The 12,375-nt window shown below is 35.4% G+C and overlaps 1 protein-coding gene across 47 annotated transcripts in view; it reads right to left on the reverse strand.

The window, feature by feature from the left end:
• eya4 (EYA transcriptional coactivator and phosphatase 4) overlaps window positions 1-12,375 on the reverse strand; it is a 428,629-nt gene that overhangs the window by 226,384 nt on the left and 189,870 nt on the right. For 3 of the 47 annotated variants that reach the window (XM_033020901.1, XM_033020900.1, XM_033020896.1), the window contains exon 1: window positions 5,462-5,901. The exons of 33 other annotated variants lie outside the window; for them this stretch is intronic. The gene's annotated coding sequence lies outside the window, so the exon portion shown is untranslated. Of the gene's footprint in view, window positions 1-4,187; window positions 4,390-5,461; window positions 5,948-8,597; window positions 8,739-12,375 lie in introns of those variants that run through there. 11 more of the 47 variants (XM_033020898.1, XM_033020890.1, XM_033020885.1 and 8 more) reach the window with 10 other exon arrangements.

The following is a 12,375-nucleotide window of genomic DNA, read 5'->3' on the forward strand; positions in this document are numbered from 1 at the left end:
CTAACAGCACCAAACATTCATGGAATCAAAGCGACACTCAGCAGAAATCAGTCAGCAACTAACCTGCAAGTAATTGATGATCCCTTTTAATGGCGCAGGAGACCTGTCCTGCTGCTGAATATGTGGTCAGCTGTGTAAAGTTAACACATGGGGTGGAACTTCTCTTCCAACGCATGCACTAAACACGCAATGTAGTCATTTTGCCTAATGAACTCCACCTCTGAAATTCAGACCCACTTGTTATTTATTATCGTTAAGCTAGAAATCATCTGTCGTTTCATGCAGCATTATGCTTTATAAGTGTCCTGTAAATATACAACAGTGAGAGGAACTTGGCATTTTTAATGCACTAATTTAATGCACATCCCAAGGTGTTTCACAGGAGCAAACAAATGGAAATCTTGGGGATGACAGTACAGATGACCGAACGTTAAGACATAGAGGCAGATTTTTAAGGAATGTCTAAAAGAGAACAAAAGTGGAGAGGTGGCGATGCTTAGGGCAGGAATTCTAGATGCTTGCCTGAATGAACCTGAAAGTGTGGGAGCCAAAGTTGAGTCAAAGAAAATTAGGGATCATCTAATTGAGTCAGAGATCTGGGGTTGCAGCATATAATAATGGTTCAGTGAAAGGGCATTAACATGTTAACATTTTAAAATCAAAAGTGTTTTGCCGTGCCAAGAGCTATCATTAGAGCTCAAGAGTGAGGGGTGAATGGGGCTTTGTCTGAGTTACAATATGGGCTACAAAACACTAACGAAATATATACCTGAAATAATATTAATCTTCAGAATTATGATAAAGCTGTTATGAAATGATCTTTTCATATTAAGATAAAGAAACATTGAATTCTCAAAGCATAACATTAAAAAGATAGAAGTTTAAACATTTTATTTCTTTAAGAATGTAGAAACAATTAAATCATTTATTTACTGTTTTAAAATTAAAATGAATACATCATAACTATTATTTTTTTTCTTTCCAAAATAAAATCTAGTGGCACACAGCCCAATGTATATTTGACCATTGTAGGCCAGTTCTTCGATCAGCCGAAATAAGATTGTGGGCTTGTTTTGTTTATTTATTGTTTTGTTTAGCACTCCAGAATTGTTGAGCACATCAAGAGATGAGTAATGGGGAGATATATTTCTCACCTTTGCTAACAAGTGGTTAAGCATTGAACATTCTGAAAGTCGAGACAAAGTTAATTTATGGATAATTAACTCCTAAAATATTATTCAATTATTTTGGAGTTTACACAAGTCAACAATGCCAGAGTTGTTGAAAATGTTGTTAAAAATATACGGAATATATACAAAATATACGAATCCCTCGTCGATATATTTGTGCTAATGAAGAGTGCTTTCATTTTGACCAGAAAAAATGAAGCTATATTTCAAAATTGACTGGGTGTCTCAAAATACAATTCCAGCCTTTTGTCCCAATTCCGGGGTTTAGCGAGCTGAGCAATTGGTCATTGGAGATGGTTCAACGATGACTGATCAGTCAAGGGGCAATTCTGCAGGATATTAAGTTCCACCCCCGATACTGATGGTAAGTAGTGAGGACAAATGAAAATTAAGGAGTTAATGTAGCAAACCAAAAAGTTAGCAGATATTTAATACAGGTAGAGTCCATGTATAGACAAAATGGGAAGAAAGAAGAATAAAGGTAGCACAAGAAATAACTTATAAAAGCATTTTCTAGTTAGGGGATTTTGAATGTTTAATTTTGTACCATATATGATAACTCACTCATAAGAGCTGAGAATGTGTACTTCTCTAACTTGGGGAACTATTTGAGCGTGAGTGTTGAATTTTTTTTAAAGTCTTCAACGCAAAATACTAGAACTACTAGCCAAGTTAAAGAATTACAAATTACAAATTACAAATAAGAAAATAATAGTTCCAACTATTATTATAAGTCAACCAAAACAGAAACTGTTGTACTGTTATACACTTAATAGGTCAGATACACTTGGTGGCTTTACATAAATTTGAACGCTGTGACTAAATAGGCTCCAATTGCAAAGATATGTTCTGGTATAACACATTAACTGCTTGCAAAATATTTTCCTAGAAATGGAATTGCAACATGTTGTGCAATTTTCCACGAGGTACGCATGGCCTACTTTTGGTGAAGGTACATTTTATTGGGAAATTCTCTGAATCAACCTTCAATATTAAACTATAATATTAAACCCAAGCATTCCCTGGAATATTCAGCTCCTATCCTCTAATAAAGGGCATAACCTGGCAGCCTCCGAGTTTATTTAGTGCATGGCGCCATTTCATGCCTAATAAATGCAGGGATTCATACATAAATATTATTTGTCTTTCCTCACCAAACTTATAAACAACTGCAAGGAAATGTAACCAGAATAAATTGTGTCACACACAATTTTGATAAGCCTCAAAGTTCTTATCGGCTGTTTATTAAATATCTTTAACAGATACGTGCAACTAAATGACTCATGTGAGGAACGAAGTCAATATCCTTGAAATTAAAAATGCTATTAGAATTCAAATTAGTAGGTTACAAAGTGAACATCAACGACTTTAGTATATTGTGTCAGTCAAAAATTATATGCAATCTTTAGTACTTGATTTTAAAACCGAAATAAGCATAAAGCCAGGAAGGCAACAAGACTCTGAAAATATATTGACACATGCTGCTGATGCAATGCTGCAAACTACTGCAAGTGCGGGGAACCATGAATAATTAGTTTCTGGATAATTATAATTAAATGGAACTTTCTGTTATGATTTTAAATATGTCTGTAATTCCTTCAACCTTGCATTCACTGGCATGACCAATTGTTTCAGCAGAATAAGTTTCCACAAGGGGTTTAATTAAAATGCTTCTCATTCACAATTAAATGGCGCTGATACCTTCTACAGAAACACATAACGATCCAAATATATAGCTCTAATAGATAAAAGTACAGGGACATCTTGGCAATAATTTTAACTGAATTTACAGAACTAAAAATGTCAGAAAATAACCTTCAATTAATCAGAACGCAACAGTAAATAGTAATTTCTCTCAAGCGCAGTACTGCCAAGGGTTGTAAGTGACAAATGAACTTTAGAAACAATCACTAAAATCATGAAGAGTTCAAGGGCATTGTTTTTGATTTGTAAAATGCAGATTATTCATAATAATGCCAACTTCCACAATTTCTAATTACAGAACCTGATGGTCAAACAATTTGTAATTAAGAAATCAATTAAACGTGTAGAAACGTTATATTTTTTCATAGAAAATATCCGTACTGACAGATTTCCAGAGTTTTAAGTTACATATATTTGCATATTTTCTAATTGTCTATTAGGCAAGATGAAAACTGAAGTATATGACTGACATTCTAAAATAAAGTTTACTTAATAAAAAAATTACTTGTAATCACAAGAAATCCAAAATTATGGAACCATTCATAAAAATTCAAATCATTTTTAAGGCATCGATTTTAAAGAGCAATTGCAGCTACGATTTGTTCTAAAACTATTTCTTTCTCCCAGTTTGAAGACCAAAATCCTGACCTGTTTTATGTAGCTGTTGCTTTATTAACTGGAGTAATTTAGGAGTGGAGACAAAGAAAACATTTTATACAACACAAGAAACATTATCAAATCTATATAAAAATATCTATGGAAAATGAAGCTTGCTTAGTATTTATTACTAAGATATAAACTAAATTAACTATTACTAGATATAATAAAGTTTATTTAAAATGCAAGAATATTTAAAGTTGTATTTAAAGTTTGAGTAATACAAGCTGAAACGTAATGCTTTCTCCGACAGGAAAATAAATCAAAATGCACCTGGATTTGCAGCATTCCCCCTAAAATTATCAGCATCTGCATAATTATTAAAATTTACTTTCAAGTAAGTGTCAAACATTAAATCCATTTCAGTCAATGTACACCTTGCTACATTTCGGCAAAATAATCCATCAATATTCTTAACACACACACACACACACTGTCAAGTACATTTTCGCCACAACTAAACTTTAAGTTACACTTTCATGAAGGCACATATATGGGAGAAACACAACAGGGCATTGCACATAGCGTTCCGCTTGCTTTAATCACCAACCCCTGGATTATTTCATGGTTTCATGACATAACCCAACAGAGCTAAATGAAACAGGAAAACGTTCTCTTCTTTACACGCTGCCATACCTGTTATTACAATGCAAACAGAAGCCAGGTTTTCAAAACAATCCAAAAGCCCTCAAGGATAAAAGCTGATTTCAGACACAGAAGAGCCCCGGTCGGTCTCTGGTATACTGTTTCCTCCACAAGCATGATAACGAGACACTCCTGAGGTAACCTCTCGCTGGTCGTGTCCCGTGAATGAAGCAGACTTTCAAGAAGTCAGCAAATGTTTTGCCAACTCATGACATGGCCTCGGACAGACAGCAAGCACTGAAAGTTGCTTTTTAATCTGAAACTTGCTTTTGAACTGATATATTTGTCATTATTTCAACCAGTAATAACACTCTTCTTGTGATAAAGCACCAAATAAGCAAATTAAAGATGGAACAGTTTGATTGTCACATTTTTTGTATGTTCCTACAGAAAATATTTTCAATGTATATATCCATCTTTCTAGGCAACATATCTGTTAAACTTAACTTGGAAATGAAATTATAATTTCATCAACCATTTCAGTTCCCTATTCTGGGTTTCTAGATCTGCTCATCTATATGTAATCATTGTATGTAATCATTAAAAAAAGATTTGTAACTTAATCTTTCTTCCGTAGATTTTGACTTACGCCCTCCAAATTGGTACGAGAATCATTATAAATAAGGTGAAAACAAAAACATAGATTTCTTCCTCACTATTTTAAACAGATCAAATTCATGTCTACTCTACCTTGTGGGAGCCCATAATAATTAAAAGAATGTTTATAATTTTGATCATATTTGTAAGCAAGTTAAGAGGTATCTCACAGTAAAAAAGGGAACATTGCTTTAAGTAAAGGTTGCTGAAAAGCATAGTTAATTGTGTTTTATTCTGAATGTGCCAAGCGGAAATAAAAACCCTCTACAATGAACTGAAAAATAAGTTTCTCAATTCAATAGTAATAGGACACTCTTGTATTACAAATACTGTAACCTATCTCGATAACATGAGCTTGCCTTTCACCAGGAAACCACATGGATGCATATATTGAAGAACAAGAGCAACCTCAAGAATTGTTTGTTCACTTCCCCAGAAATGAATCACCCAGGTTATAAAGACTTTAATTCCATTCCACCGAATTAACAAAGTTACTTTGGAGTTACATTTACAATATAACATCTACCTCGACTTACAATCTTAATGGAATTGAGGAAGCAATTCTCAGGTAAGCTGTTGAATTATCTAGACATTGGGCAGAACTCGTGAAACAACGGTGTCATTGTATTACAGGAAACAAAGCAAAAAAATTGAAGGTATGGTCTTACCGGAAAAATACACAGCTCTTCAGTTAAAACTCCAAATTTTTCATTTTGTTTTCACTCTCAGCAAGGAAGATTTGTTTTCTCTTTTACTTAGGCAATTTGGCTACCAGTTCAATGTTTCAAATACACTGCAACTTCTGAATTTCCCAAGTGGTTATTTTCTCAGTAGTATTATTGTTATTTATTCTGTTGATTTCTTCCCTTTTAAAGCTGTAATCATGTTCCAAGATTCAGTGGTGCTGTTGATTTAAGTTTAACATAAGGATAGTCAGCATAGTAAACAAGTTTCAGGCTGACCAATAGCTTTCCACACTCTTCTGTTTATAGCAAGCTGACTTACATTCAGAGGTCACCTCGTCAACAGCTCCTGTCTTTCACTGGGATATATAATGTGCTGCATTTATCCCAGGGCTCATTGGTGTAGCCACATCCCCAGCCTCTGCTAGCCTGCTGTCACATTGTGACGCATCTGCTCTTTAGAATGCGGAGTTTCACTCACAGTGGGGAGTTTTATTTTTTTTTCAAGAATGCAAAATGATTTTCCTCGCAGATGCTAAAAATCAGTCAGACTGCAGAAAGTACAAAATGTATTTTGTAATGAATTGCTATTCTCTTGATTGATTGAATAGTGGAACCATTTCTATCTTATAGCTCTTAAAAAAAAATATATAAATACATTTGACAAATGGCTGGGATTTTTTTTTAGCGATTTTGATATATTCTTTGCGTTATTTCTTTCACAAAATTCAGAAAGAAATGTAATCTCGGAAAATAAATCCAGAGACTAATTTTACATGAAACTATCTGGAGTGTACATGGATGAACTGAACTCCGAGCTGATACTTTCAGGAATTCTATGGAAAATAAATCAATCGGGATAAAAGAGACTTTGTTAATTTTTGGCTAAAATAAGTCGCTCAAATTTGAAAACTCAGGAACCGAATAAAAAGCTTTGTTGGAAAAAGCAAGTGATATCTACGCTGCAAAAATAAGGCAATCATATCACTTTTAACGAGTTGTCGCTCTAAAAATTGGTTGCAGAGTTAAATGATACAAATGACAAAGGTTAACTAAACTCACACGGGATCTCCGTAATACCGACTGAAACAAAGGAGTGAAGGGACTGAAGATGGCACCCTCACTCTGTGGTGGACTCCACTGTGAAGCCTGTCACAACTGTGGCTTGAGTGAAGGTTACACCTGCAGCACATTTCTGCTTCACTTTTGTCACCACTGCAATGTTTAAGTGATGGAAAATGTCCAAGCTCTATTAAGGCTAATAACACATGATTGATGTGCTGTGTTAGGAAGCTGTGTCAGTACAGATTAGAACATCTGTGCCATCACTTTGACAACTCAAGCATTTTATTATTAGAAAGGAGAGACCAAAAAATTATCTTAAATGATATTTTCAGTTCAAGCAAAATGTGCTGCTTAATGCCTAATGAGGTACAAGTAGACTAAAATGCCTGGTATATAAATTGGAAAAGAACATCTTCTGCTGAGTAAAGAGCACGTATTTTAAATATATTCATCTAAAATAATTATTGAATTGAATACTCCTGAAATTCACTAGTTCACAAAAAGTGATATTTGTGCCACTTTAAATTTAAGAATAAGGACCCGTGTTAACTTAGCGTCTCAGGCAATGTGCACTGTGTTCAAAACCTATTTTAAACTGCATGCGCTGCTCATAAAATGAGCAGAATATCTGACTGAGTCACAGTCTGTTTTAAACATACTGTCAACTTCTGAAGGAATGAGGGCATTGCACAGTAATCTAGTGCAGTCGCAGATAGAGCCAAAGTACCCTGGCCAACTTGTGGCACATCAGTAACATGAAGGCTGATCTAAAACCAAGAGAGAAATATGGATTACAAAACCAAAACAAAACCCCAACCAGTACATCACCTGCGAACAAAAGACGAAGTTCAGACACAGCATATGCAATTCAATTAGGTTTACAGCAAACTACCAGAGTTGGAAGAGGAAGCGTACAAGCAGTGCTGCAGCCAGGATTGCTGGATAAGTCTGCAACTGTGTTGTGGAAACACAGTTCGACAGTCACCCTGTCTGCAGAAAGAAGCATTTTTGTCTGAAAGCGTCGATCCCTTCAGGAAATACCTAGACTACTAAAAAAAATTAGAATGCTATTAGCTGCAGCTCTTGTCATATTTCTTCAACAGCATACAGGTAAACATCAGCTCTGGCCAAGTACTCAAAGATACTGCCAGAAAGCTAATGGAACACAGGCAAATCAAAGAAATTTAAGGAATTTCCTTGCATTTAGCCAAATGTCTACTTTCATTTCTAGCCATGCTCTAGTTGATTTAAGTAACAATATTTTTTTCTCACTAGGAGTTAAACTTAATTTTGATATCGTTTGCCACGATGATACAATGAAGTTGTACTTTTAGAAACAGTGCAGACCTCTGGCACGCTAGGGAAAGGCACGAGTTAGATATTAATACTTTTAAAATATTTTTTATGCCTTGCATTGGGCTCCATAAGTCAATGAGGTTTAGGAACAAATCCCGATGCACCCATTTTCCGGATGTTTGGTTTAACAAAAGAAACAAGTCAAATTGTGAAGATATTGGTGTTTTGAATTTTTAAACATCGCTTGCTTCTATTATGTTAAAATATTTTGTAATACTAGTGTGATGTTGAAATATCTGTGTTTATTAACCGACACCTTATTGCTATGAAGAATTTTTGCTAAAAGTGCTTAATGATCTGTTCTTCAATATAAAACTAAAAAAAACCCCCAAATAATCAGTTATTCCCTGTAATTAAACTTTCCCTGCTACAATTATAATTTACTTACACTCATTAAAATGCCAACATACTTTAACAATCAAAATTGAAATAATAGCTTTGAAAATTGTAACATTAAAAAAATTAAAAACGGGAAGGATGTTCACTTTATTGTGAGCAGGTCATCAAATGTGTCCTGAAGATGGCGCTAAAAGCACTACTTCATGAGTTTTTACTGTTTCACACACTTTTAGGATGTTATTTTTCCAAAACACATTTCATTTCGTATCACTCAGCTCTTACTAAACAATTTATTTTTCATTAACAAATGCAACATTTCCTGGGAATGTTTTAAATACATACATTTGAAGAACTCTCATACCTATTAACAAGTCTTGAGATTTCATTCAGTCATCCACAAAATCAGTCATAAATAATCAATATTTGCAAATCTTCAAAAGCTGCTTGCTTGCATGGATAGTTAATATTATAACTGGTTCTCAGCTCAGAATTTTTTTTAAAGGTTTACAGTGCTACCATGGTAATCTACTTTCGGGCCTAGAAACACATTCTCCTGGGAGTCTTTCTGCAAGCAAGCAAACTACCTTCCTGACAGGGAGAAATATGACCCACAGCTTGACTCATGTCCTACTGTACAGGGAAATGCAACAAAAACCATTTTTGGATTATTTCACCCTGCTCCTCCCACCTCCCATTCCATCCCCACTCCCCCCCCCCCCCCCCCCCCCCCCAACAAATAAAGTCTGAAAAAAAAGTTTCTGTATTCTAACAATATCAAAATAAAGAAAGAATATATTTTAGAGAGTGGCGAGTGCAGTTTTTGGAAGCAGATCAGACAAAATCCTCATTCATTATTAACCAAGTCATATGCCTGTGTCAGCTCCTGATAAATAATTTAGATTAATCTCATTACAGAAGATTTCATTACGGGTTAATTTAATTAAATGATGAATTGGCTCCCAGATGTCATCGTGCGTGCCGTGCCATCTTTTAAATTATGCTGCTGATTATTTTAGAGAATCGTAAAGTTCCCAATCCAAGCTGGGAAGTGCGTTGTTTAACATATTCTGCCTGGAAACCATCAGAAGGTCACCCATTTGGTTTGCTGTGGCCTAAAATTATATTTTATGTGAAGCCTTTTCAAACCCTCCCAGATTCACTGGAACTTCAATCAACTTGAGCAATGATATTTTACAAAATAAATTTTTAACTGCAATGTGCACAGTGGAATCATAGTATAGTTAAGTCTTAATTCAGCATAGCAAAATGATTGATAACAGAAAGTTCTGGAATTTATATAAAGCATAAAACGTCAATAAGAAAGACAAATTAAAATGTTATTATAAACGGAGTGGATCCAAAGTTTACCAATATGGATTCCATCAAAATTATAATATAGCAATTTCAGTGCACTTTTCTGTTTCATTGTTTGGCATTGTTGCAAAATGTGCCACAATTACGAGCTTTAAGTTCATGAGAGTCCAGGATCCAAACTAACAAGTCTTCAATTTTAAAATAGTTTATTTGGCTGCATAATGTTGTTATGACCTTTTTGTGTGTGGGGGGGGGGTCAAAGTCCCATTATTGATCATTAAAATGTATTTTTTGACGAACAAATTCAAAGTGTAGCCAGCACTCATCAGCGACTAAAATTAAAATTTAATGAAGTGTTTTATTTGGTGGTGCCTTTGGTCACACAAGATATACAGTATAATCACAAATGTTGCCTCGCCTAAATGCAAACATTCCAAAGACAGAGTTTGTTTTTTTTGTTTGGCTCAGATTAAAATCAAGTGTCTTACACTAGTGAGATGGCAAAGTATTTAACCAGTGAATATGTATTTCGGTGCAATATTTGCGTCCAAGGTATTCTTCTACAAAACAAATCCATTTGCCAAATGGAATGCTGATGCAGCATATTTTTTCCGAATTTGCAAATGAACCATGTGGTCCTGAATATAAAATTGTTCTTTGTATGGGAAGTTGTGGTGTTCTGTAAAATATCAAACAATATGGAGTAAGACTGTGTTATATACAGTATGCAGTTTAACACCCTCTTTTATCCTCCACAATATTAGTTTTCAAGCCATAACTCTTACAAAATGGCAGGCAGAAATGCAACTTCATGCATACCGAGTTTCTTTCATTAATTGTATCTGTAACTAAAATATTTTATTTTTGCCAGTTTACAGAAGATCAGTACCAAATGTTCGTGTACCAGGCAAAGAAAAATACAGCATGAATCACGTAGTTTCAATGACACTAGATATATTGGCTGGAAACATACAAATGCTAACATACCATTAAGAGGTGCTCCTTGACAAGTTATCAGAAAATTAAATCTTTTGAGTCAGAAATTGTAATGTACTCTTTCAGCTGCACTTATTAACACAAGTAGTATGTTCTCAGCCTTTCTATTTGATAAAACAACAAGATAAAACAATAATCCAGAACAGATGCAACAACAAAATGGTTGGTGACAAAACTAATTTCTCTTAAGACAGATACTATAAAAAGCAGTTATTTACCTCAAAGGTACCTTGCATTGGGCACCCATTGCCCATAGACTAATAACATACTTTAGTAATCCCTTTTAAGAACCACAGCCTACACACACGCTCATGAAATGTTTATGTAGAAGGATTTCATCCAGTGTTTAATTTATCATCAGTCCCAAGATAGAGTTGAATGCTGATTTATCAATTACTATCCACGCAAAGGCTATCACACTGTGGGTATTAAATTCAGTGATGCTGAAAATGGGTTCAGAGATCATGATGAGTAACTAACTCACCATTACTTCAGACATCAAAGCTTAGTTTAGTTTAGATATAGCGCGGAAACAGACCCTTCGGTCCATCGAGTCCGCGCCGACCAGCGATCTCCACACACTAACACTATCCTACACACTAGGGACAAGTTTACAAATTCACCAAGCTAATTAACCTACAAACCTGTACGTCTTTGGAGTGTGGGAGGAAACCGGAGCACCCGGAGAAAACATATGCAAGTCACGGGGAGAATGTACAAACACCATACTGACAGCACCCCGTGGTTAAGATCAAACCTGGGTCTCTGGCACTGTAAGGCAATAACTATACTGCTGCACCACCATTGCAAACAACATTCGTATTACAACCTCATTAACATAATATCAGTGATTGTCTGCTGTTTTTACATTACCTTCGTATAAATCCATGAGGATGAAAGCTATAAAATGCTGGATAAACTCAGCGGGTCAGGCAGGATCAGTGGAAAGGGAAACGTTGAATGTTTCAGCTGTAGGAGTCATCATGCCTGCGCTACCTCAAGGAGATTTGTGGTTGCAACTGAAGATTGTTGTAAAAAATAACGGCAGGATCTTGATCAGCTGTGGGCTGAAATATGGCTAATGATGTTTAAAGCAGATAAATGTGAGGTGTTGCATTTTGGAAAGTCAAACCAGAGCAGGACCTTCACAGTGAATGGTAGGGCCCTAGGAGGGCGTTGTAGAGCATGGGAGTCTAGGAATACATATGATTCCCTGAAAGTAGTGTTACAGATAGATAGGTTGGTAAAGAAGGCTTTTGGTATGTTGGCATTCATCAATCAGGGTATTAAGTATAGAAATAAAGAACTAAATAAAAGGAACTAAATAATGTTTGAACTAAACTAAGCTAAGGAACTACAACTGCTCATTTACAAAAAAAGACACAAAGTGCTGGAGTAACTCAGCAGGTCAGGTCTGATCAGAAACGTCACCTATCCATGTTCTCCAGGGATGCTGTCGGACCTTGATCTTCCAAACTACCTAATTGAAGACCCAGGATCTACCCCAGGACTTTCTGTCCATTATTGAGTCCAGAAGTTAGGACATCCTATTGCCGTTTCACAGGATAGTTAGTGAGACTACATTTGGAGTATTGTGTTCACTTTTGGTACCCTGCTACAGAAAATATGTCATTAAGCAGGAACTAGTGTAATGAAGATTTACAAGGATGTTACCAGGACTCCTCGAAGGCCTGAAATATAACAAATGATTGAGCGAAATAGGACTTTATTCCTTGGAGGACTGAAGCCAGGGGGGTGATCTTATGTAGGTGTATAAAATCATGAGGGGAATCGATAGGGTGTGCCTTTTACCTAAGGTAGGGGAATCA

Source organism: Amblyraja radiata, chromosome 5, assembly GCF_010909765.2.
Source record: "Amblyraja radiata isolate CabotCenter1 chromosome 5, sAmbRad1.1.pri, whole genome shotgun sequence".
NCBI classification, from domain to species: domain Eukaryota; kingdom Metazoa; phylum Chordata; class Chondrichthyes; order Rajiformes; family Rajidae; genus Amblyraja; species Amblyraja radiata.